General features: G+C 38.8%; 1 protein-coding gene across 5 annotated transcripts in view; it reads right to left on the reverse strand.

The window, feature by feature from the left end:
* MEF2A (myocyte enhancer factor 2A) overlaps positions 1-25,153 on the reverse strand; it is an 80,848-nt gene that overhangs the window by 47,684 nt on the left and 8,011 nt on the right. The gene's annotated exons all lie outside the window — the stretch shown is intronic.

Genomic DNA, 25,153 nt, shown 5'->3' on the forward strand with positions numbered 1-25,153 from the left:
ATCATGAAATTTCTGTGAGAAATCAAGTGTTTTCATTAGTAAAGTATTATACTACACACTGTCTTCTAATTAAACTCCCACTGGTTTGCTGCATTCTACCTACAGACTACAGATTTAAAATGACCAATAATTTCACACACTTCCAACTGAATGCCTCAAAAATACAGTTGTCAAAGGGGTGTTGCTTATCACTCTAAGCTTCAGGCCTTTAGTTATCTGAGGTTTCACACATTTACAAGTTTTGGTAAACTCCATTCAATATTTTAGAAAATCCTTATAAAGGAACAGTTTGTGTTGCCTGTTTTCTTTTGTAAAATTATCACAAAAATAACAAAACAAAGCCATGAGAATATCAAGTTTCTGTTCCTAAGCTAAATTACATCTGCTTTTGTGAGCCAGTTCTTGGGGTTCCATTGGGAAACAAAAGGGAGAGGAAAGAGGGAATCTCTCTACTTAAAAGAGACCAGAGAAAACAGTTTTGCAACAAAAGTATTTCATGGTTACCATGACACCAAGGAAGACCTGAGACCTGACACAGTTCCTCTCTCTCCAATAACCTGTAAGTGCCACATCTGCCAATACCCATTTGCAGCCCAGCACCTGTTTCATTGTTATATTGTTCACAAAGAGAAATGTGCAGGAAACTTGAAAAGCCAGTGTGCCACCACATTTAAATCTGCACTGAACTACCTGATATTTAACAAACTTCAAATGTATTTTCAGTAAAAAATTGCTAAGCCATAATGCAGATATACAGCTTGAATTCTAGGACAGCATTAATTGAAGAAAACTGGAGGAAAAAATTAAATTAAATGGCTTCTAGAACATGAAGGACATACTAGAATGTATAAACATGAATTAGGTACAATTTATTTATCTTATTATCACCTAATACTCATTCAAGGAGGTAAAACCAACCCCAGTATTAGCTGATAACCTCTCTAACTTCCCAACCCAAAACATCTTCTGAAGTAAAACCTTGCATATTTTCATCTGGGTGTCACCATGCCATATCCTTGAGGCCATGTGTAGAAAGTGGTGCAACCACATCACCATCAGACAGTTAATGAGCAGAGACAGCAAGAGGCGATTAGTCACAGGCTACACTTCACAATACATTCAATTTACACCGAGGAAACAGACATGATGTTCTTGGGAGGAAAACAACAGAGGTGGAGGAACATCACAAAATGAAGGGACGTCATTTTCTATTTACCTGACAGCAACAAAGGACTGCTTTAAAAAAACATCACAAAACACCCAAGAGTATTTAGAAATACTATTTAATGAAATTTAAATTAAAACAACACTTACACAGTATGATGTCCACTGGTTAAAGGATATGCACTAAACACTGTCTATAAAGCCAAGCATTTGAAAACATCCATCAACACTGCACTGCTTTTGTTTTCCTCATGAAAAAAAATTTCTTCCAAGGTGCTGCTAAGAAGGTAATTAATAGACAGTGAAGACCAGATGAAGCAGCCTCTATACAACCAACAGCACCCAGGGAATATCTTCCAGGGAAACAACAGTTGGCATATTGATTTATCCCACTTTTGTTTAAAAAAAAATTCTCAGCTCATGCTATGATCACACATTAAATTTAGTTCTGGAAAAATCTGGTTGCATCCCTTGAACATACCTAATCAAAGGATCTCTAACCAGCTCTTAAAATTTGTTTTCTCCTTCATGTGTGGCTTCATTTTTTAAACCTCTCATGTATTATGGGAACAGTTCTCTGAATACAGAATTATCAGAGACCTTCCTCTGCTTTTAAACCCCTTCCCCATCACCACCAGTACACAGAAATGGCCACCACACGAGGCCAAAGATCCACCTTGTGCAGCATTTTATCTGTGGCTACTAGCAGATATCACTAGGATGGTCAAGGAAGAACACAGGAATAGAATAATAAAAATATAAACCACATATTAAGTGTTTTTTGAATCAGGAACTTCTGGAGTCTTTCTGCCTCCTGCAACACATACTCAAAAGCAAGTCTCTGCAGTGAATAAAATAAGGAACTCTGGGGAAAAGGGAGAGAGAGGAAGATAAATATGATGGGAGATTATACACTATATATACTAAAGAACACAAAATAAGAGATGCACAAATGTTTTGTATGAGCTAATGGAAGGCACAGTAGCAGGGAAACACTGTTATCTGCTCTGCACACTGTCACACAAAGGGAAATGGGAAACAGTCATTTTCACCAACACTGTTCCAGCTTTGGGGTGTCATTTCAGGTCTTGTACAACGCTTATGCTCTATACAGCATAAAAACCTCAAGCTATTCCCATTTATCAGAGTTCACTGTTCCCTCTCATCTCAGACTTTCTTCAACCTCCAACACTTGCATCACTTAGAAATTCCCAGTTCCTATCTGTATGTGTGCCCAGCCCGGGGCCGGGCTCTCCTCCCTCTCCCACAGGTTGCTATGGACACCAGAACCTCCCCTTTTCCAAAAGCAGCCCAGCTCCGGGATGCAGCATCCCTGTCATTCTGAAGTCCCACTCAAGGTGATTTTCAAAGCTCAGAACTGAAACAGAAGTTTGGCTTGAGCTTAGGGCAGAAAGGACCTTAACACAGCTGCAAAATCAGAGAAAACTGTGCAGTAAAAAGGCATTTTCCATGCATGCTCAGAACATGCCAATGGCAAGTGACAAAAGCACCTTACATTTCTAATGAGAAGAATGACCTCTCCTTTTACTCATCCTTGATTATGTCACATGTGGTTTTATTTTCTATCCTGACTAGCAACAAAACTGTGTAAGATAAGATATCAAACTGGGTCCAAGATCGGGTTCCATCAGAAATGTAACTAACAAAGTTTTCATTTTGCTAAATCACAGCTGCATTACAAACATATATTAGGTGAAGTTCTTAATTCACAAAGCCATTTCATCTAGATTATCAACTTTTGCCCAAATAAAGGCAAACCTGCTGATATACATATGAAGATGAAAGCATATTTACATCTGAGACTAAATATGAAACTAACACAAAGTAACCTTGATGAAGGTAAAGTTCTACTTCCTTAAGTGATAGAATCCAATCACAGCCACCAAATCTGCTTCACATTACTTGCATGGGCACACAGAAGCAAAAATAAGTTTGTCTTAAAGAAGGCATCTTCAGGCAACTATTAAACAAAATAATTAGAGTAAGAAGAGAAAAAGGAGGAAAAAAATCCCACATGCTTCATGATAAGCTTCAAACAGAAAATAATGTCAGCTTGCAATAAAGGCAAGAAAAATTATATTTGTCTTGTCCAGGTAATAGCCAATTTGTTTAAAAGTAAATTATTCCAAATTTTCTGAATTTATTCCTTTCCCCAAAACATGTGAAAACAGAACACTAATTACTGACAGACAACAGAACCACATGTAGAAACATACCCTCACAACTGTACATCTTCAGGAGATTATCTGAGTTTGTTGTCAAGATTGCTTTCAGTTTCACAGATTGTTGAGAGAGATGTAACTTTAAAGCAAGGAAACTGTATTTGACCTATTTAAAAAGATTCTTTCAAGGGTTCAGTGGAAACACATTATATCTGTGCAGAACTGCACAAGGTCTGGAAGCCTCCTGGCAGAACAGGTTAGGAAAAACTGTGTCAGAATCATACTCCTTCCATTTAATTTCCTTTTATTTCCCTCTGACTCTGTTTTCTTGAAACTTGCATTTCACCACCATGGTTACAGGTTACATCTGACAGTCCCCGTCTCCTCACGGCTCATTTACTGCAATGCACACAAAGGAATGAGTGTCCTGACGTCAGATCATTTGCATGAAAACACAGATCTGCAGAGATGCATCTTACACAAGCCTTGGCTCTGGCTTACTAAATAGCAGAGAGTAATTTTTACTGAACCAAGATTAATAGGTCTTTTTCTAGTCTTAAAGGAGCCTGTGCAGGTATTTTTGTAGATATGGCCCCTCAGCATGAACTGGTGAGCACAGACTGATCACAGCTGAACTGCAGAGTTGCTGGTAATTCTGACATTTTGCACACTCACATCAGCAGAAAATAAAAATTCCCATTCACAGCAACACAGAGATGAGCCCCAGCACGTGTTGGCTGTTGCACACCCACAAGGCAGATAATACAGAGTATCTCATTTTTCTACAGTATTAATAATGGACAAATGTCAGTGTCCTCTCTCCCTGTGCTGAGTAGAAGTAGCTAGGGGAAAAAAAAGGAGTCAAAGAATGTCCTCACCAAAGTAATTTATCTAAAGGTTAAAGGGCTGTGTGGAACACAGCCAAACATGATTCTCAGACTCCATTTCACTGTCCAGAAGTGAGAAAGAAGAACATTTTCTTCTTCAGAACTTCAAAGAGATACAAACCATATAAAGTAAGTACACAACTGCAAACATCTTTTTTTCTAAATCCCATACTAATTACACAAAATATGTTCACTCAGATATGACTGCACTCACACATGTGGAGGTCCACAGGATGACATCTCTGTGCTCTAGACATTCCACCAGCCCTGCTCCAAAACTCACTGCTACCACCTGGAAGCTAAATTTGAAAATTAAAATTCCCAGCAAAGGGATTTTTACATACCTTTATGTCTGCACTTAACAGAGAGCACACTCAGATCCTCGCTGGGGTTTTTGCAGAGGTGTGCAAAACCAGAACCAAAGCAGTTTCCTCCGGCCCCACTTCTACAGCCCTGTCACCATACATTGCTGTAGTAATGTCAGATACAATTGTTAAACAATCACACGGCTCCCATTCCAAAACAAGGGTACATGCTGTCATTTCTCTCTCCCTACTTGCTGCACCACAATCTTAGGAAATAAATCTTTTTTCCATCCTGAGTTTAGAAGCCATTCTTCTCCATCCAAGCAGAGCCTCACAGTAAATGAGAGTGGCCTCACAGCTTCAAGGTCCTCTGCCACCAAGTGATACACAAGCATTGTTATAAAACAATAATATAACCCTTCGCCAAAATTACTTTTTTTTTTTTTTAAGTGAGACAATGTAAAAAACAGGAAGCCATAAACAATTCTTTATTGATATTCTGGTTTTATGCATCATAAAATACTTGTTTCTTTCAGCTGGGAAGAATAACACACATCTCTGGTACAAGACAATTTAAATAAATTGTACTTTTAAGATTTGTGGAGTTTTGCAGCTAAACACGGTCCTCAGCTTCCACACCAAAATCTATTTTTGAGCTCCTAGTTTGTAAGTAACAGAGCTTTTCAAATTATGTTTTGAAGACATTAGAAAAGATCATGAAGTATTTTCAAAAAATATCCTTACAAGTGCTACTTAAATCTACAGTTTCTGGAAAAGGCCCTTTCTGCCATTTCCTCCACGCGCTCAGTCCTGCCTAAGATGAAGTGGAAGAACTCCATTTTCTTGCACACAGAATTACACAAGTCTGAACTGTATCAAAAATGAACTAAGATTCAAATGTCTGTTTTAAAAACAAGTTTTATTACTCCTAGAATGCACTTTCAAGTTAGATTTTCCTGACCTGACGGACCAGTTTTCCAGAACCATCAGCATCACCTGTGACAGCACATGCACTCCTAGACAATGTGACAAATGTGGCCTTGTCCAGGATCAGGGACAGCCAGGAATTCTGCTCTGGTTAGTTACTTTCAATTAAATGGGTTAAGATTTAATAATACTCAATATTCTGACTATACACTTTTTCTTGGCCTACTCTCCAGTCCAAAAAACCTCTATCACCCTGTTCTGAGTATTTACAATTTATACTCATTAGAACCAAAGCAGCCATTATCAAGCTATATACATATTTACTACATCTTTTCAAGTAACACTAAATTCTATTTTATTATTCCCATCCATAACTTTGGTATTTTCTAAATTAATTTATCCTTGCATTCTCAAAAATACATTAGAACATAGTTAGAAAATTGGAAACTGCTGAGCTAACAGTGGAAAAAGACCACAAAGAGAACTAAACTTTCAATACTGGATTAAAATCCAATTTTAGATACAAGCAGAATATAAAATATTAAGTAATCACAAGAATTCTGCTGCCAGACTTCTACAAACAGATTAAGAAAATAACTGCATGACTGAATAGCTGTCTGGAAAACATGCTCCAGAGAGTTTCTCAAGAAACTTGCTCCTAATTTATCATGTAATTTGCTGAAAGAAGTGCCTTTTCCACGGTATACAAAAATAGCCACAAACAAAGATGATTCGGAACACTGTTAACAAAACAAACCCCAATATGTAAAAGCTGAGGCCACAAGGGCTGATTTCCTAGTGAATGAACCAGAGCTTTTACAACAACTGTGTCAGTTTGATCACAATTTTAGAACTTTTGATCAGATAAATTCTCCCCTTTTTTTCCCTTTATAGCTGTTGGAAAATTAATGAATTAGATGCAGAAACCTAAACTTAAGCTTGGATATGACTGCTCCATAACAGAAGAGCATTTGCAGGTATTTAATTAGTGTAAAACTGATGTTTGACACCTTTCACAATGACAAGCTCAAAGTGCAACTCAAAGCATTTAAACCCAGCTTTTAACCCCACAGAATCTGTACATTATAAGCCACTGAAGGAAGGTTTCTTTCCTGAAGCAAAATACACATATAAAACACATTAAATGTTTTTCAAGATCAAAAGCATTTGCCTCACTCTTATCAGGAATTTGTAATGGCTGTGGAACTTAACTACCATGTGGCCAAAAAATGGCACAGAGCCACGTTTGTGTTATTACAACTCCTCTCGGGCTCAAACGAAGGGAGCCACCAGAGGAACCTTCCAAAATGCTGATAAGGACACATCTGCCAGAGATGGCTTTAAATTATACACCACTGGACCCACAAGAAAAAGCTGCCACAAAACAGCACTCCTTTGTACAGGAGACAAAACCCTGTGAAATGTATTTTTTAGATTTGTCTTGGATTGGGGATCACCAAAACCTTGCTGCTCTTCTCAGCAGGGAAAATAAATTTCATGGTTTAAAAGCACCCTAATAATGAGTCAGCTGAACAAGACACCTTCACATAGCACTGGTCATTAACTAAACAACAAACAACTAACAGTGTGATCAATTACAAGATCAATTCTCATATTTTTATTCATCTTACAATAAGAGAGAATGAAATACATATACAGTACTGTTCAGTTTCCTATTAATATATTTACCAACCAGAATGGAACTTTCTGGTTTTGCAACATCTTTATACTTCATTAATCTTTTTCAGGCTCACTGATGCATCTTTAGATAACACTTAACATACCGTTAAGTCATGGCTTTAAGAAAAAATATTATGAAATCTCTTTCCAGAAGTCTTCATATTTCATCAGTTACAGCAGTGACACTCAAGCTTTAATTACTGCTACCTTGGCTCATTACTTCTCCCATCTCAATTTAACTTTATCAATAGATCAGAGAATACAGATAATCTTATTTTGCATAGCAACATGCATCTGGCAAAGGTGTAGCTCATTATCTCCGAGTTCTCACAATGGCTCTGCCCCACTTGTCACATCTCTGTTTATCTCTACTGCAATCAGCAGAGCACACAAAGCATTGCCATCCCCAGAGCTACTCACTGTACACAGACAGGACATGTTTCACAGTTCCTGGAACAGAATTCACAGAATTCAGCTGCAAAGTCCTAGATTCACCTGGTCAGATTTCTGTGAAATTCCAGATAAGCAGCATCACTTTTTTTTTTTTTTTTTTTTTTTTTTTTTTTTTTGTTCTAATAATTTCTGTGTGGTCACTAATAGTTTTCCTCCTTTTGTAGATAATTAATTTAAAGGTTTGCTCTGTTCCTTTTTTTAACATGGTCATGCCAGGCTGAATTCAGTGGGTGGAGCATTTTAAACATAAGCAACAATATGCCAAACTAAACTCAAATTCAGGTTCCTGGCATTTCTATACAGAAATCCCTACCCACACAGAGCACTGTTCTTCCTTTTGTCTCTGAGAACATGATTTAAGTAGATCATCCCTTCTGAGGAGTACTGAAGCTTTTTGTGTGCATGTTTTGGAAGGGGAACACTATTTTACAACCATTTAGAATCTCAACCAATAACTTACATGTGAAGAACTGAACATGCATTCAAAATTAAACAAGGTGCCAACTGAGCTAAACCAAGCAGCATCCTGACATAAGACTTGAAATGTATAGAAATTAAGACAGACAGAAAAAATACTCAGAACACAGCACATACTGTAGGGCAATGTTATGAGATCTATTACTCTTATCCTTCAAATATTCTCTTTAAAATGGCATTCAAATTCTGCAGGCTGCACTTCACTTTCCTTGTAGCAAATGCCAAAGCAGCAATTCTGCAGTCAGGTAAAGCAGTGTCTGTGCTCAGTACATTCAAACTGACTGGTGCATAACTGGTACAGTTTTCCCAAGGTAGAGCAGAAACCACAGCAGATTTCTCCCTTAAAAAAGGTGTAAATAAAAGGCATTTCTGTCTGTCTTTTACTTTCTTCTACTGGAAAAAAAACCCACCAAAACCAGAACATAAATTATGAGATAATCTTATTTAACACAAATTTTCCCTATTGTAGAAAATTGTACCAATTTGGTACTTCAATGAACTGATTTTTTGGACATGCAGCAAGAGTTCTAGAACTCCATGACGTGTGAACACTAACTAGTGAGTAAACTTCTAGTAATTCTTTGTTACCTTTTACGAAGGGGGAACTGTCCCCTGTGCCTGCAAAGTACAAACTGTTGAGGTAATACAACAAACAGCAGGACAGCCACTTCAACACATGTTCCTGAACAAACATTACAGCAATCAAAAACATTTACAGCTGACTCCAGGAATGTAATGGGATCCAAAGGCAGCCACAGCATTCTGTGGCTTTGCTTATACCTTATATCCTACAGAGAGCTTCCTCAAGTCAGGCTTCAAACCTAACAAAGCCAGATCGTATTGAAGTTCCCAGCAAGGGACAAATGTGAGTAGATGAGAGAATGGAAAATAGAAGGATTATAAACAAGATTCTTCCTTGCACACTGTGCCCTTGCAAGATGGGTTCTGGCTTCCAAGTTGGCTTCAGTCAACAGTGGCTTTGTGACGCAGAGCGCTGTACGCTCCCGTTCTGTACTTGGGAAACATCTTCCCAAGGTTTGGCTCATCCTCAGTTATCTGCCTCTTCCTGATGTTATAGATCAGCTGCTCTTCATGCTCTGCACAAGCCACAGGCTCCAAGCTTCTTGCACAACTCCCATCTGTGTTGGTTTTTTGCTAGGGCTTTTTTTACCTGCTGTGACAGGCAGTCTCCAGACCATTTCTCTTTCTTAGCAACTACACACTTCCAGTCTTCCCAAGGATTGCATGTCACAGGTACCCCCCCTTCAAAGGAAATAGGACAGGAAACCCAAGAAGAAATACAAGAGAGAACACACATCAATGATCTATAAGAAGCTTTAAATCACTGAACAATTATCCGGAAAGCTTTCTTGATAATTTATTCGATGTCTGATTAAATGACAGCATGCAGTCATATTGTTGAAGTGCAACAATTATAAACCAGACAGACACGACAACATAATGCTTCAAGCAGCCTGCATGCCTCAGAAAGACACTCAGCAAACCATAAAGACGCCTACGTGTTTCTAACAAAGATTAGTGGCAAGTTTCTTACTCCGTGGCTGCCACAGTCTTTGTTCAAAAATCAATCTCTGCTTTTAAAATTCAGATACACCACCAGTTCAAATTTCTAAATAAAAATTTTTAAAAGCTATACTAAGTATATACTATATATACTTAGTATTGCTAAGATATTAAAATCACATTTCAAAGGATTATTCCTGTCTCTGCACTGTTTTAAGCAAATAGTCCCATCATATTTAAATAAAAATAAATCACAGTTGTTGTTGATGGGGGAGCTACAGCAGATCACAGAGCATGTCCTCTCCAGACATGCATGGAGACAGTTTCTTTGTAATCTAAACATTTCAGAATCCAAGGCAGACAGGTAGCAAATAATGCAACAACATACAAGTGAGATGAATCCACTCAGCTACACCTCAACTGTGATAATCTGCAAAAGGATTATGTACAGAGAGAACTTAGGCAGCATCAAGGAACTGAGGAAAATGGTGCTGGGCACCACAGGGAAGAAACTGCCTGACTCCCATGACCTCTCCAGTGTCAGCAGCCACTTTTAAAAGCAACCTAGAGTGAAATTCCTTACAGCCCAAAACATTTTATTGATCTAAGTACAAGTACTTCATCCTAACAGTGTTACTGCCCTCCATTTGGATATCCATATTCTTAAAATCAATCACGAGCTAAGACTGTCCTAATTAAGTAAAGGGCAAGCCATTAAAACCAGAAGTTTAGTACATTAGGATCCATACCCCAACACCTAAACTTACTGTGGAGTAAACTCCATTTTTACCAAGAATATTATTCAAAATATATTCTGTTTATAAATATTTTTCTTTCTTGGCAGGAGATGTCTGGTAGTCTGGGCACTCTTACACCATTAAGATTAACCCAACCACTTGGATTCTCTTGCAAAAATGTCAATTTAACTACACTGATAATAGAACATTGACTCTTCAGATACTTCAAAACTATCATGTCCTTAACAAGAAACTAGCACACACAGTTAGTTAATATGGTTTAGTTGAGAAATTGAAATTCAGGCTGCTACAGTAACTCAGTTACTTGTTATTACCTGCAAGACAGGTGAAATAATTAGATTTTACCATCTGCTCTTTCTTGACAATTGCTGCAAATGGAAAAATTAAGTTGTTTGACCCTAAGTAACATTAGTGCTTCACAGCAAGGCTATGTGATTCAAGTGCTAGATAGCAACATGTATTCAAATATCTGATTCAACACCAAGAAGCAGCCCTGAACCATGTCAGAAGAGAAGAGTGCATGATCTCTTGCACTATTAGACAGAGTGGACATCTCAGCACTTAATCATGGAATCACTGATTTAAACCTGCTTGGGAACATACACAGCACAGTGCATATTTCCACACACTGCTTGGGTCCCTTCCATCCAAGCTGTCTTCTTCATCCCTGACAGAATCCTAGCTAAGAGCCTTTAGGAGCCTTATTTGAATTGCAAAGCAAATACAAAGCAGTTAGTTGTGAATGACTTCTTGAAGGTGTATTGTGGTTAAGAGCAGTTGCATTCCACCATAAAACCTGGATGCTGCCTGTAGCCCTGGTAGCTCCAAGTGTGCAATGTGTCAGTTCACTCACCTCAGTCAACTCATGAGCTGGGACAAATGAGCTGGTGTTGAACTCCTCATGTGAAGTGACAAACTTATTTAGACACAGAAATTATTTTCATTTATCTACCCGAATCATCAGAGCACACATGAAAGCACCTGCAATCTTTTCTGTTCCTTTCTCATATGATAAGGAATTTTGTCTTTCTGAAAATCCCTATGTACTTCTTTATCTGGGGGAAAAAAACACTCAGATATCAGATATTAAATACACTTATTAAAGTGGATTCTGTATACTAGAATCAGATGCTAACTTAATTATTTTGCATTATCTCATTTTACTCATTCTACGTAACAAACCTGCAAACATGATTAAATGGAGTTATATGGACAAAAAGTAAACCACAGCAAACTGACACCGTTTATACACAGCTTTCAAGAACCTGCTGAGAAGCACTCCTGCACCTGCAAGAAACCCTAACTCCTCTTAAAAAAAACTTCATTGTTGAGTACTCTGGGCCTTCAGGACAGTAAAGCATTTCTCTCTCACATGCTGACTGAAGGCCTTGCAGCAGCTGAAGCAATAAATATTGACAGCAAGCTGGCAAACAGCAGATAGCAGTGCTCTGCTCTCCAATTTCACCTGCCTCAGCAAAGACCCAGCCTGCAAGGGACAGCACACCCAGGGCCTCTTCAGCTCCCTTATTGCTGCTCTGGTCTGTATTGAAAATGTGTTTTCCCCTCCAGTGCTGGTGTAGCTTTGAACATACCTGCTTTTCTACACCACCCAGAGAACCTGAATCTCCTCACTACAACACAGATACAAAGCAAAGTTTTAACTGGCTACAAATCCTACTGCAAGAAACTTCCAGCATCCAGTTCCATCCTGTCCTGCTCTTTGGTGATGCTTTGCAAGTCTTGCACATGAGGCCACACATTGTTTAATAAAAACTGAACAGCCAACTCAGAGCAAACACTGGAACAGCCATATGCCAAAATACAAGATACTCCTGACAGCTCATGAGAATTGGAATTAGTGAAGTGGATTTTAATTAGGAAACTGCATTGATGACTAAGTTCTACTTTTCCCTCAATTCTCACCTCATATCCTCTACTTTGAGGCAGGATTACAGAAGCTGCAAGGAAATGCATTCAGACTTGCTTAAAGAAAATTGAAAACAAAACACTGTGACTACAAAATTCTGTCTTCCCACTGGGAGAAAGGGATCTTTCCAGCAATTCACTCCCTGCATTCAGACGAACTACAGATTGCTAGTTGGTTTTTTAGCAGACTCCATCCTGCTGCCAAGTTAACAGATTTTTAAACTGAGATTTGAAACAAAGACTTCTTAGTATAACCCAGAAGGCTGAGCACTGAGTTGGACCTAGTTCTCAAAACTCGATCTTATGATTTTATCTGGAGCTCATACACTTTTACCCCTGCACAGACACACCTATGATTATGGGCTATGTTTAGATTTGTAAGAATTCACCAACATCCAGTGTCATCATTTTCTCCAGCACACAGCTTCACGGAGGGAGGGGTGGAGACATCCTCCACACTATAAACATTTGCCTACTTTCAAAGGAAGATAGGAATCAAAACAAGCTTACCCTGTACTTCAAGCAGACACCACTCTTAACATGTTACATCAACCAACACTTGTGGAGATTCTTCCTTCTAGCTTCTGGTAGGTTTCCTTCCTCTTTGTCTACTACTGAATGTACTTCATTTTGATGGTAATATCTGATTAACAACCTCAGCAAGCCTTTAGAGGTGGCAGGCACTCCCCTTTGTAAGCTTCACTTACCCGAAATAACACAAACCCTTTAGTATTCCACAACAGAAACAGCACCACATAAAATCTTAAGGCCACCATCACTGCACAGTTCGGGAAGAGATCTGCATGCATGAACCAGATCCATTGCACAGGAATAACAGCATTTAAAGCAGCACTGAGCTTTGGTTTAAACAGAGTAAACCAAGACTTCTGCTCTCACACCCTACTGCTGCCAAATCTTTCCATCTGCATTAGCTGCAAGATGTCAGCTTGGGCATGGAAAGGAAGAATTATTTAGTGCATTTAGTGAATTCTCTGATTCAAAAATCTCCTCTCAGTCAAACAGGTGTCCTTGCCTAGGTGGAAGAGAAGCCACAATATTCCTGAAGAGGATGGTAATATCCCATTAAAATTCCCATACAGAGGAGTGATGCTCTTGTGTTCTTTTTTGAACGAGTCCAGTTCCTTCAGGGAAAATGCTCACCATGCACAGCTGGAAGAAAGGCAGCAAAGGGAAGAGCAGGTCCTCAAAAGCAGAAGTGTGATACAGGACAGCAGCAGAAAGAATTAACAATAAGTTTGTCTGTGACATTTTATCTAATTTGATGCCACATAGCACAGAACAAAGACACAAACCTGGAGTTTTCAATTTACTAGATTCAAGCAGGCATTAAAAAGAAACTGATTTTCATCCACATTTGAGGATTTCACCTTAAGGGAAGGTCTTTCAAGGATGCACATGATATTCTTTGGACTTCTGAAAATTAAATCAATTAAGCACAAGACTTAGTTCTTGTAAAAAATTTATTTAGAACCGCCATGGGGAAAGGAAAAGTATATCATGAAACCAAAGAAATATTTGTCAATAACGCTAACCCATTAGAAAGATGCTGCAGCTTTTGCTAGAGGTCTGAGTTTGCACTGCTGGTTCTGCAGTGTCTCAGATCCAGGTTGCTATGGAAAAAAAAAAAAGGGAACTCTAAAGGGACCTTGTTGTTTTCATATGGCATTAACTCAGGAGCTTGTGCAGGAACATTATTGGTATTTTTAACCACTTAGAAAGACCCACCATAGCTTCCAACACACCTACACCCTCCAGGGCTAGAAACAGGATATATGCTAAGGTACATAACGGATGCTTTCTGGAATAAATTTTACAATTTCAGTTCTCTACTATGTTTAAGACATTTTAATGCTACTTTACTATGTGCATCCTTGAAGTACATAAAATCTACTGCGCTCCCTTGCAATTCTTCTGCAAACGCAGTATCTACCAAAGCTACAGAAATCAAAAGAAATTATCTTCAATCTTTGAAGGAGTTCACTGGTCCATAATGACAGTGCATCTAGAATACAATAAAAACCCAAAATCCAACAACCAATTACTCTGAAGAAAGTGCCTACACGGACTTCTCAACAGGAAGACATGGAAAAAGATGATAGTTAGAAGAGGTATGTTAAAATCACAGCTGGGGAAGGTGGAATCCTTCACTCCTCTGCTTTCAGGCAAGCCTCACTGGCAGGACGTGGGGCCACCCAACCTGGGAAGGAAAGGAGCTCCCAAAGCATTCAGAACCCACTTGAATCCTCCAGCTTAAGGAACACAATCATGCAAGCCTGAGACTAAGGAAATCTTTGAGCCATGTGTTAGCAGAAATCATGTCCCACATTCAGTATTAAAGCTCCACTCTGCTGCGTGGATCCACCCCAGGACATTTCTGCTCACCTGGTCCCACAGCTGCTGTGCAAGAGCCATGCTGCTACCACAGGGAAAATGGGATTGTGCAACAAAACAGGGGATGATGAGCAAATCACCTCACTCTCTGCTCAGCACAAGACATCAAAAACCCCTAAACTGTAAACCAACATCAACATCACACTTTCTGCAACAAATCATCAGGGAAAAAACTAAATTTTATTGGGATTTTGCATAAGCGAGATAATATTCCATTAAAGAGATTATCCACTTTTTAATGTTGTCTTGATAGAGGACTTATGTGTGCCACTCTTCCCTGCTTATCATCTCCCAAATGGTGTCCTGGTAAATCTGCAGAAGGCACGTAAGTGACACTTTAGCTTTTAAGCACAGATGATACCAAGGCAGTCTGACAATATCACAGCACTGCCAAAATTTACAATTGTGGATTTTCTTAAAGAGTAAGTACCTGAAGATCAGACTGCTATTTTCAGATTTCATTTAAAATTTAATCTTTGGTCATCATTGCAGCAGAAAACTGAACAGTAACAGCGAAAAAAAAAAAAAAAAAAAAACAAATAAAACACTCCAAAAATTATGTGGATTAGAAAAATCTAATTACTTTGGAATTCTATCTCTCTCACACTGATATGCAGAGACATTGCTGCAGCATTCCAAATTCTGAGCTGGTTACATCCCAGTTATAAACTGAGTCTCTTTAAATAGTTTGATAACATTTTATTTAATGAACAGAACTCTGAAAACATTCAGAGAAATGTTAACTTTTGAGAGCTTCTCTGTTTTATTCACTTGTATAAGATCACATGGTTACTAGACACATGCATGCTAAATATATTACATGCTACCATGGCAGCAGGTCAGTTCTGCACAAGCTGCTTGTATTAAATTTCTCCTGTAAGTGACATTAGAGTTTAGCTCTGCTCCAGCACTTATAGGAAGAGGCTTCACATTCCAAACTACCATCTGAAGGGGAAAACTATGCCAACACAGTACAAAGTATGCCTGTGCTACTTTAACCCATTTACTATTTTAACACACACACGCAAGCCCTGCATTTATGTTATCTATATTATGAATTTTTCAGATTCAAGACTCCAAAGCTAATGGCTTTGTCATAGTCCTTTGCTATGAAAATTTAAGGAAAAGGTCACACAATTATAGTCTATAATATGTGACATGTTAAGATTGATGAAACTCCAAACACTAAGTATCATTAACTGGGTAGGCTATTCAACTATATTTGAAATCTTTTACTGGTTTATTAAACTGCCTGGATACACAGTAACTACTAGAACACATTTTAAATAAGCATCACTGCATATTGTTGTAACAATTTCAGAGCAGATGTTCTCCATAAAAGACAGTGACATATTAAAAAATCCCACATATTGTCTCTACATATATATTGACATGTCTAGAAATACACACACTGGCATATAAAAAACACAAACAAATCTGAGTTGTCAAAATTAATGGAGCACACCTTAAAAATATTTCATCATCCTGTTACAATGCTTTAATATGTCATACTACAAGAGGACACCACTGCAGAGAATGTCAGCATAATGGGGTAAGGAAGACAAACTCTTCTAAAAGCAGCCTCTAGACCAACACAGGATCATATATTCCATGGCTTCAGATTGGTGCCTTGGAGAATGCAAAGATAAAAGGGGAATAGACTTGATCACCAAGGTCAAAAGAGGTTATCTGTAGTCTGCTGGAGGAATATGCATTAATCCTTTTCTTTTCCTAAGCACAGAGGAAAGCCTAACTCAAACACTTATCAGTAAGGGTGTAATCACAACAAGCTTCAGCTGACGTTGAAGGCAGGGGGAATCATACAGACCTTTGGTAAATATTTAGGCAGCTAGCCCACATAAAAATCCTGGACTGTTGCTTCTCTAGTGCAACCATATCCACAGGGGGTAGGTGAAAGTTCTCACAGACCTACTTTTGCTGCAATTGCATGTTTGCTGCAATGTAGAAGCAGATCCTGACACTGCTCCTCTTAAACAGAAATTCTGTGAGATGGTTCATACTTCACTGATCTTCACTTTCCATTGGTGGGAACAGCTGGAAACCAGACAGAACTACCAGCAGGTACCAGCTTACCCACAACAAAGATCTGCTATAAGCATTCCAAGAGAACAAGGAGAGGCAAAGGTAGAGGTGTGCCTGGATTTTGAGCAGATGATGCTTTAAACTAGCTCATTATTCAGAGTCCTCCCTTAATTACTCTGCAGAGCACACCAGCATTTATCAAATAATACACTGACAGAAAGATACAGAATACCACATTTTTACAGAAGAAAATTATTGTAACACTTTTAATTTTAGTCACCCAAAGGTTAAGCACCAAACTGTAAAATGTCTGCAGTATGGTCCTGATATATTGACCAGGTTTCGTTTTGACATTAGAATTTCTGCTCTAAGGGACCATGTTGGAGAACAAAATCATTTCTAATATAGGAGGGACTTATTTTTTTTAGCAGGAGAAACACTTCTATTAGCTACACAGAGAATATTCATTTAGTGTCACACATCAGCACATGATTGAGAGCCTTTATCCGGTCAAACAGCGTCACATGGACCAAGTGCTAGCACAGAGCAGAACTCTGCCTGAAGCTCCAGCATCGAATCTGGGCCATCCTTGCACTTACAGGTTTCTGTGCAGCTGCTGGGAAGAGCTCCCCGCCCCCCGACCCAGGGGAGCACTGAAGCTGTCGCTGAGAAGAGGAAAGAAAAAAACTCCTCCTCAAGAAGCATTCTTCACCTCTGCAGAGCTGTCACAAATGTGAGCCTGGCTGAATTATCGTGTTCCAAACTTGGCATTTGACTTGTTACTGCTCGAATATTTAAGCCATCCCTTTCCTATCTGCACCAGAGCTGAACCCATTTTTTCATTACATCTTATTTGGTATTTTTTCCACATTGATGACTTAAGAGGTGCAAACCATTCTGACCTGCTATTAGCAAAGTCCCAGCATTGAAGAACAGCACAACACATGTCCCAGCACACTAGGAGCACTCAGTAACTCACACATACACTGGATTCCCTTCACAAAAAGAACACACAGAACTAAAACCAAGAGCTGCACTAATAAAAAACCCCACTGAAAAGTCATGAAATAACTGAATTGGTAAACTTCCGTACGAAGACGAAACTAGGAATTGGAATCGACAAATACAACTTGTCTACAAAAAACATATTTTTCATCTTTTTAAAGAACATGTTTCTGACTGCACAATTAAAAAGCAGCTTCCAAGTTTTATCAATACAGTAAAAACTAAATAAACAGTTTCTTCTGTAAGCAAATAATATTAAGATGCCTTACAATCTTACATATCACATGCAGTAAGTTTTGACTAAGAAAAATAAATGCTCAATATTATACAAAGCATAAAAAAATCCCACTGACCTTGGTGAAGGACTTGGAATTAAATTATCTGCAGCTGTGAAGTGCTACAGGTTACTCTTACTTCAGAAGCAAACAAAAACCATCAGCAACAGGCAGAAATCAAAACCTATCCAACATGATTATCAACCAAAGTAGAGCTTGCATAATGTAAAGCTATGCAGATGCTTTTTCAGATCAGATAATTGTTTTATTTCTCCAAAAGTGTTGGTACCTAATCAGTCAGTTTTGGAGCATCTGTTTTTCAAGACCCCAGGTGAAAAGAAGAAACAAAAATCTGTTAATGCAACGTACCCAGCTGACAGATGTAGAACTGTATTCATGGAAACACTAGAAGACACACCAGAAATGGAGGATATTAAGAAAAGTAAAAGAATATATACTTGCCAAGAGTAGAATCCACAACACTCGCTTTCTCAGGAGAAAATACACCAGCACTTTAATAGGTAAATCTGCCAGAGAACTTGCCATCTACCCACCAGGAAGTGAAATAAAAGAAAGCTCAAAAAAACAGCACAGAAAACAGAAGGGGGTGTGGTGGAAATACTTCTTGTTTACTTGCAACTATCTAAAAAAAAAAAAATTTTAGAGAATAAACAGCTGAAATCTGACACGTTCACTCATCCAGATCATCACTCCAAAACTCCCAGGCAACACAGCTTCAGCTGCTTACAGCACTTGCTTTTAGCCAAGTGACACATCACCCCACACCTCCTCCACTACCCTGTCACACTGACACAGGACAGAGCTCCAGAGTGTCCAACTGCACCCAGGCAGGGAGGTGCAGATTAAGGCATCTGCACATGGTCAGCAAGGAATCCACTCTTTCAAAGGCTAGGCACCAATCTCAAATGTTCTCAATGGCAATAAAAAATATTCAAAACAAGGCAAGGTCTGCCAATGAAGTAACGTGCTGCTAATCTAATGGATTAGCAGGCAAATTTGAGGCACTGAGATCTCCCAGGTCACAATTTGCACTTTTAATTTAACCTACAGGTATCAACTCGAGAACTGAAAACAAATGCAAAAACACAGCACTTGCACTAGAAAATTATTTCTAATTTTTTATCTTGCATATTTATAAATAGCAAAAGCTGATGGAAATAATACTTGGCAGAATACAGTCCTCAGTTAAAGCTCTCAGGCATCCACTTGGTCAAGTCAAATTACAACAGGCAGAAAGAGCCACCATCATCATCCGACCATTGCCACACCCCAAGACCTGTATGCTGGGCACTTCAGAAGCCTCTGTCACACATAAATACCAAAATTAAATGAAATTATTACATTCCCTGGTTTTCCCAATTTGTTAAAGGCCATCTGAGCCAAATCTTTCTTAGAACAGAGACATCAATCAAGACCACAGACAAGTTCTGGAACTGCAAGTTTTATTGAAAGCCACAAGCTTCATTGTAGTTTAATCACCTAAATTAAATACATAAACAAGATTTCAGTTTTTAAAAGGATGTCTGACTTAAATTTGCCACAGTAATCTACTTTTGAAGGCATTTCATGCAGCAACATTTGCTATATCAAAAAACATTAGTATGTTCTCACAACACACAAAAAATGACCAAAACACATCTAATAAAGAAACAAATGGAAAAAGAGTAAAAGTTGGTGGGTGCTGTAACTTGCTTTACTGGAACACATCAAATAATTTCAGTAAAGCAGCTAAAGATGTAAAGAAGAGCTGAGACAGGAATTCACAGCTACAAACCACACAAGACCACGTGAGAAAATGTATCCACCTCAAAAAGCAGGTGCACTGCCATCCACATCTTGCTAGTGCATAATCACAACTGAACATATTAACCCAGTTTCCCAAAGCCTTAATGATGACAAATACGACACTGAAAACATGTTCTTCATTAAGAAACAGGTTTGCCCCATTTAGGTGCTACAGCTAACAAGCGTTTTGTGAAATGATGGATTTTCAAGCAGCAGGGATAATGAACTAAATGCTTTCTGTGTGCTATCCTAGCATGCCGCTGACTGGCACAGGTACATTAAATGAGTTTAAAGGTGTCCTGTATACATCTACCTATCTACATTTATCAAAACAGAGCTTTACTGTTGATCTGAGAGGGGATCTGAGGTCTGAGGGAATCAGACAGACTACTTCCCAAATTTGGACTAATCCAGAAGACAGATCTAATGAGTAATATTTTTCCTATTGTATTCCTCTTCAGTATAGTGCCCTGCCAAGTCTTTTAAATGACAGTGTTATTAAGTCCAGGAAGGTACTGTACAGGAAAAATAGCCAAGGCCTGTTTATGGGATACACAGACCTCAGATGTGGGTGAAGGATCTTCTAGTTTAGGAGATTTCATAAATAAACTGCTTGAGACTAGCAAACGGGCACTAGAACCCAGAAAACACTTTTTAAAAAATTTTCTTAAAATGGTATGGATATTATCATTCTCATTATCCAAATGACTCTGAGCATCTCCAGACCGAGTGCATCTCCCCACAGGCAGAGTATGAACCCCAGGCAGTAAGAAGGCTGAAACCAGAAATTGCAGAACAGCATCTCAACCAACTGGAAGTTGAGAGCAGCAATCAAAGTGCAGATCTAAAGCTACGTTCATTAGATTGAACAGTGATACTTCAATATTTATTGCAGATCAAAAAGAGAAATGTACAGATTCACAAAGAATGACTGCACACGCTCTCTAAACAATGCCAATCCAATTAGGTATCACTCATTTAGACAGATACACTGCTTTAATTACGCTCAAATTGTCTCCTATTGCTAAAATTAAAGTTAAATAATTTAATTTTGTATGTGAATACAGCAGAGGAGAAGGAGACAAAGACTTGGATTCAAAAGTTCATGTGACTGCCAAAAGGGGAAAAAGACTGTTCCCTACACACTCAGGAACCATTAAAACCCTTCAGCATTTTTTGCCAAACATGGTTTCACTAATTTTTTTACAGCGCTTCAAAAGGTTTTGCTAAGGCAACTTGTGTATTGACAATAATACAGCCACCACGCTGTATTATAAAGACAATAGCAAGATCTGAGTAATGTGTATTAAAGAAAACACATTCACTACCATGGGAACCCTGACAGAATTCACCACTACTGCATCCTGTCATCCACAGGAAGCTTTTCTGTGCTAGACTTCCCCTCCTAATAATCTCTCTACTAATACCTCTAAGACATAAACATTAATATTATAGCAGGGAACAAGCACACAGGCAATGCCATTGGCCTACAGCATTTTCATCTAAATAGGTCTAACAGACACAAGGAGACAGTAGAAAGAATTCCAGAATAAGATCTCCACCACTTACGTCATCAGTACAGCCAAGGATTTCACTGGAACATTGACACTAATTCACTGAAAACTCATTGTAAGCACAGTTAATGAATGTGGGAGAAACCAGGAAAAAAAGAAAAGAAAGGAAAAAGACCCAACTCCATACACACAACACAAAGAACCAAGCATTACAAGAAATGTCCCAAATCCCACTGGAAGGTGAATTTATCTAAAGTAGTCTAGGAAGTTGCACTGGAATAAGTGGACCTTGTAAAGTAGTTTGCTACTAAATTTAATTTAATGTTACTAAAATCATGCCTAGACCAAGCCTTTGGGATCCACAGCTTAAACAGGAAGAGAGGCCAGTTTCCCCACCCAGCCTCAGTTATAGTGCAACTCTATCTGCATGCGTAAGGGCACAGCAATAGCAACAAAATAAAACCAGAGTTAAACATTAAACTACACAGAGGGCTTGCCTGGCTACAGCCATTTACAAGACAAGCTCAAAGAACACTGCAGCATAGGCAAGACATTAATGTATAGTTAAAACTCCTTTTCTCACTTCCTGCATGGAGGTAGTACATCAAATCCACCTGGAAGCAGAACTCAAACATTAGCAGAAGAATTTGTTTTCAACTATGTCTTGCAGAGTCCAAATTAGTTTTTCAATGAAGGTCTGCAAACTCAAATGTAACAAAAGCATCTCTTACTAGATTTTTTTGCAGGGTTTAAGAGATGAAAATGCAGTACCTGAAAGTGTAAACACAGAAGTTTCATTAGACCCCAGAATGAACAGGTATCAGGGCAAAGAGAATAAACCTTCCCTAAAAAGCATTTTACACACTGAAATAACAAAACTAAATTTTCTCCTTGCAGTCAAGAGTAGCCAATATTGGAGTGCCCTAGCGTGAGCCACTATTTCAACAATGAGTGAGTTGTAAGAGAAATGCTGAAATCCATTTTTAATCAACAAAAAAATCATGATAGTGGCACATAAATTTAGGGAGTTTATGAATTTCAGAAAAAGTACTCTTCTACTGAAATCTAAAGAAAGGGACAACTTTCAGAAAATACAGAATAAATCACTCACAAGAGACATCCTGAATGTAATGTAGATCAAGTTCCTTTCCCTGCATAGTAACAAGAAATAAAAAGTATTCTAATCCCTTGTTCAAGATTGTAGCAACCACAATAGCAACTGCAGCAGCAGCTCTTCCAAGAAAGGCATTTTAAATGTAGAGTTTACCCCTCAGAACCGGTGTACCTACAACAATCTTCATTAACACATGCAATTGTGCCTTGTCTAAATTTGTATTTGTCTAGAGAGATGGAAATGAAGACAGAAGACAAGACAATTATAGAAAGTATGAAGCCCAGAGATACAGTCTCAAGGAAGTATAAACGCTAATGGTCGGACACTTCAAACTTTAAAGGTCTCAGACCTGAAACACTGGTAAGTTTGAACCAAGGCATCTGAAGTAAGATGAGGCTCACTCTCTGAAGTGTGAGGGCTGATAAACAGAGCAGACACGAATGCTACAAATATAAAAAAGAACCCAAGGAAATGAACTGAACTGGAACTTAATTTTTTTGTTTGCATTCCACTTGTATCTTGGTTGAAACCAAGGAGAAGGTGCTTTCTAGTCATTTTATCAGGCTGTTGCCAAATTCCTGAAGGAAAACGTGTGTAAATCCTAGCACAGGTGAACTGAATCATTCATGTTCAAGGTCCATTTATATCCTCAAAAGATTTTCACCTACTCCTCCCTTCCTGCTGAGTGGCCCAAACACTGACACATCTCGGTGGTTGACTGGGCTGGGCTGGCTGTCCCGTCATTGTCCCAATACTGCCACCAGATCAGACTATTTTAAGATAAGCTAATTATGCCACTGAAAAATCTTATAAGCCACTAAGACTAAGCAGAGGAGACCACGAAGAATTAAAAGCAGAGAAGCACAGGTAAGACAGAAGCAAGAACTGTGATCTCAGCTCTTCCAGATAAGCTGGGAGGATTCCTCATCAGATTGCAGCTCTGAATTTTAGGCTGTGCTTACTTTCTCCTGCTTCTACAGCCGTAACAAGCACAAAAGGAACTTCACACGAAAGGCTGTTGCTACTTACACATTCAGAAAATTAGTCATTCAAGCCTTAGAAAAACAACACACCAAGACCTTTGTGGCTTGCTTGTAGGCATTATCTACATGCATGCAAGACAGCTACAAAAAACCAACTTAGGTGCCTTAAAACAAACAGATCTGAAGGAAAACCCTCAATTAGGAGTTCGTTGCACAGAAAGATTTCAAGAAGTTTATCAGATCATCCTCTCATTAACATTTCATTCAAGGACTGAATGACTCAAAAGCAGGTAAAAACTTCTTTTGAGAACTACTCAGACAGTAGCAATATTGTGATAGGTTTTATTATAGAAAAATTCAGCCCTTAAAACTTGTTAAAAAAATTGGATCCAGAAAGTCCTACATAAAGCACAGATATGAGCATCACATGGGGGAGGAGGTGAAGTGGGGGCTTTAGACAAATTTATTAATATCTCTTAAGAAGATAGTTGGAATTTCTTCCTTGTGTCTTCCTATCTTCCCATGAACTTAAAAGCAGGCCTCATCAAAATGAAGATATATTTATTTTGCTGAACTAATGAATTTCAGCCTAACATGATATTTAGAACAAGCAAATACATTAAAAACAAAGCAAGTTAAGAAACTGAATGCAGTTTTAAATGACCCTAACTTTAAGTCTTATTTTAGTAAAATTAAATAAAAACTTAAGAGTTTGCTGATATTAGACTAGAGCATCCTCAATGATGGCATTAAAACCCTGAAGACAGACCTATTTCCACAGCTTTATAACTTACTTTTTTAATAAAATGAGGTTTACTTCACCACAGTCTATTCTCCCTCATTAACGGTTTCTGATTATACTGGTCAGTTTCAACCAAGTACTACAGCAAATGCATCGATTATTTTTGAGATTTCCCAGAAGTGCTGCAGAATTTTTGACCTGGCATTTGCAGAGATGTTCTGGGCAGAGCAGTGCCCTGCAGTGACCAGAGGCAGCAGGTCCTGGGGATGGCTGGGCAGTCAGCAGGCAGCTGCGCTCAGCCTGGCCACAGCCGGCACACATTTAAGATTATGTGGAGAACTGAAGAGAAACACACTGAAAAGAGGGGATACTCTAAAAGATCAGGGAATAACAGAAGAGTTGAAAAACAAGGCAAATGGAAATTCTCCACATTTTATTATTTGCAAAATCACTTTTTACTACTACAGTTCAGACTAATTTTAAATTTACTTCCACTATTTCTCCATATTTTAATAACATAAATGAAATGGGCTACAGAATACAGAATAAAAATTTTCATATACACACTCTTTGTTCGTCCCTCTTCCCCATACCATGCTTCACTTGCTCCTCAGCAACACAGCCATAGAGCTGGAATCCTTTTATCTCATGCAATCACACTGGTTACGCTTGCCTAGAGCCAGCGTTAACAGGACAGTCTACAGATCCTTTAATGACTTCCATCTCCCCCGAGACAAAAATTAGATGGTGAAAAGAATAAAACAAAAAGGCAGCAAAACCCAATGGCACCCAAGAGTAACACGAGGTTGGCTGCAGCCTCGGCTTGCTCTGAAGTGTTCCTTCAGTCCCGTGGCAGGAGCTGATGGTTTCGCTCATCGGAGGCTCGGCCAAGCCCCCGGGGCTGCACGGGCACGCCGGGATCACCAGAGGGAGCTGCGGGGGCTCCGAACGGGGCTGCACGGGGGATCTGGGCTC

Source organism: Pyrgilauda ruficollis, unplaced genomic scaffold (assembly GCF_017590135.1).
Source record: "Pyrgilauda ruficollis isolate IOZ18807 unplaced genomic scaffold, ASM1759013v1 scaffold23, whole genome shotgun sequence".
Lineage (NCBI taxonomy): Eukaryota > Metazoa > Chordata > Aves > Passeriformes > Passeridae > Pyrgilauda > Pyrgilauda ruficollis.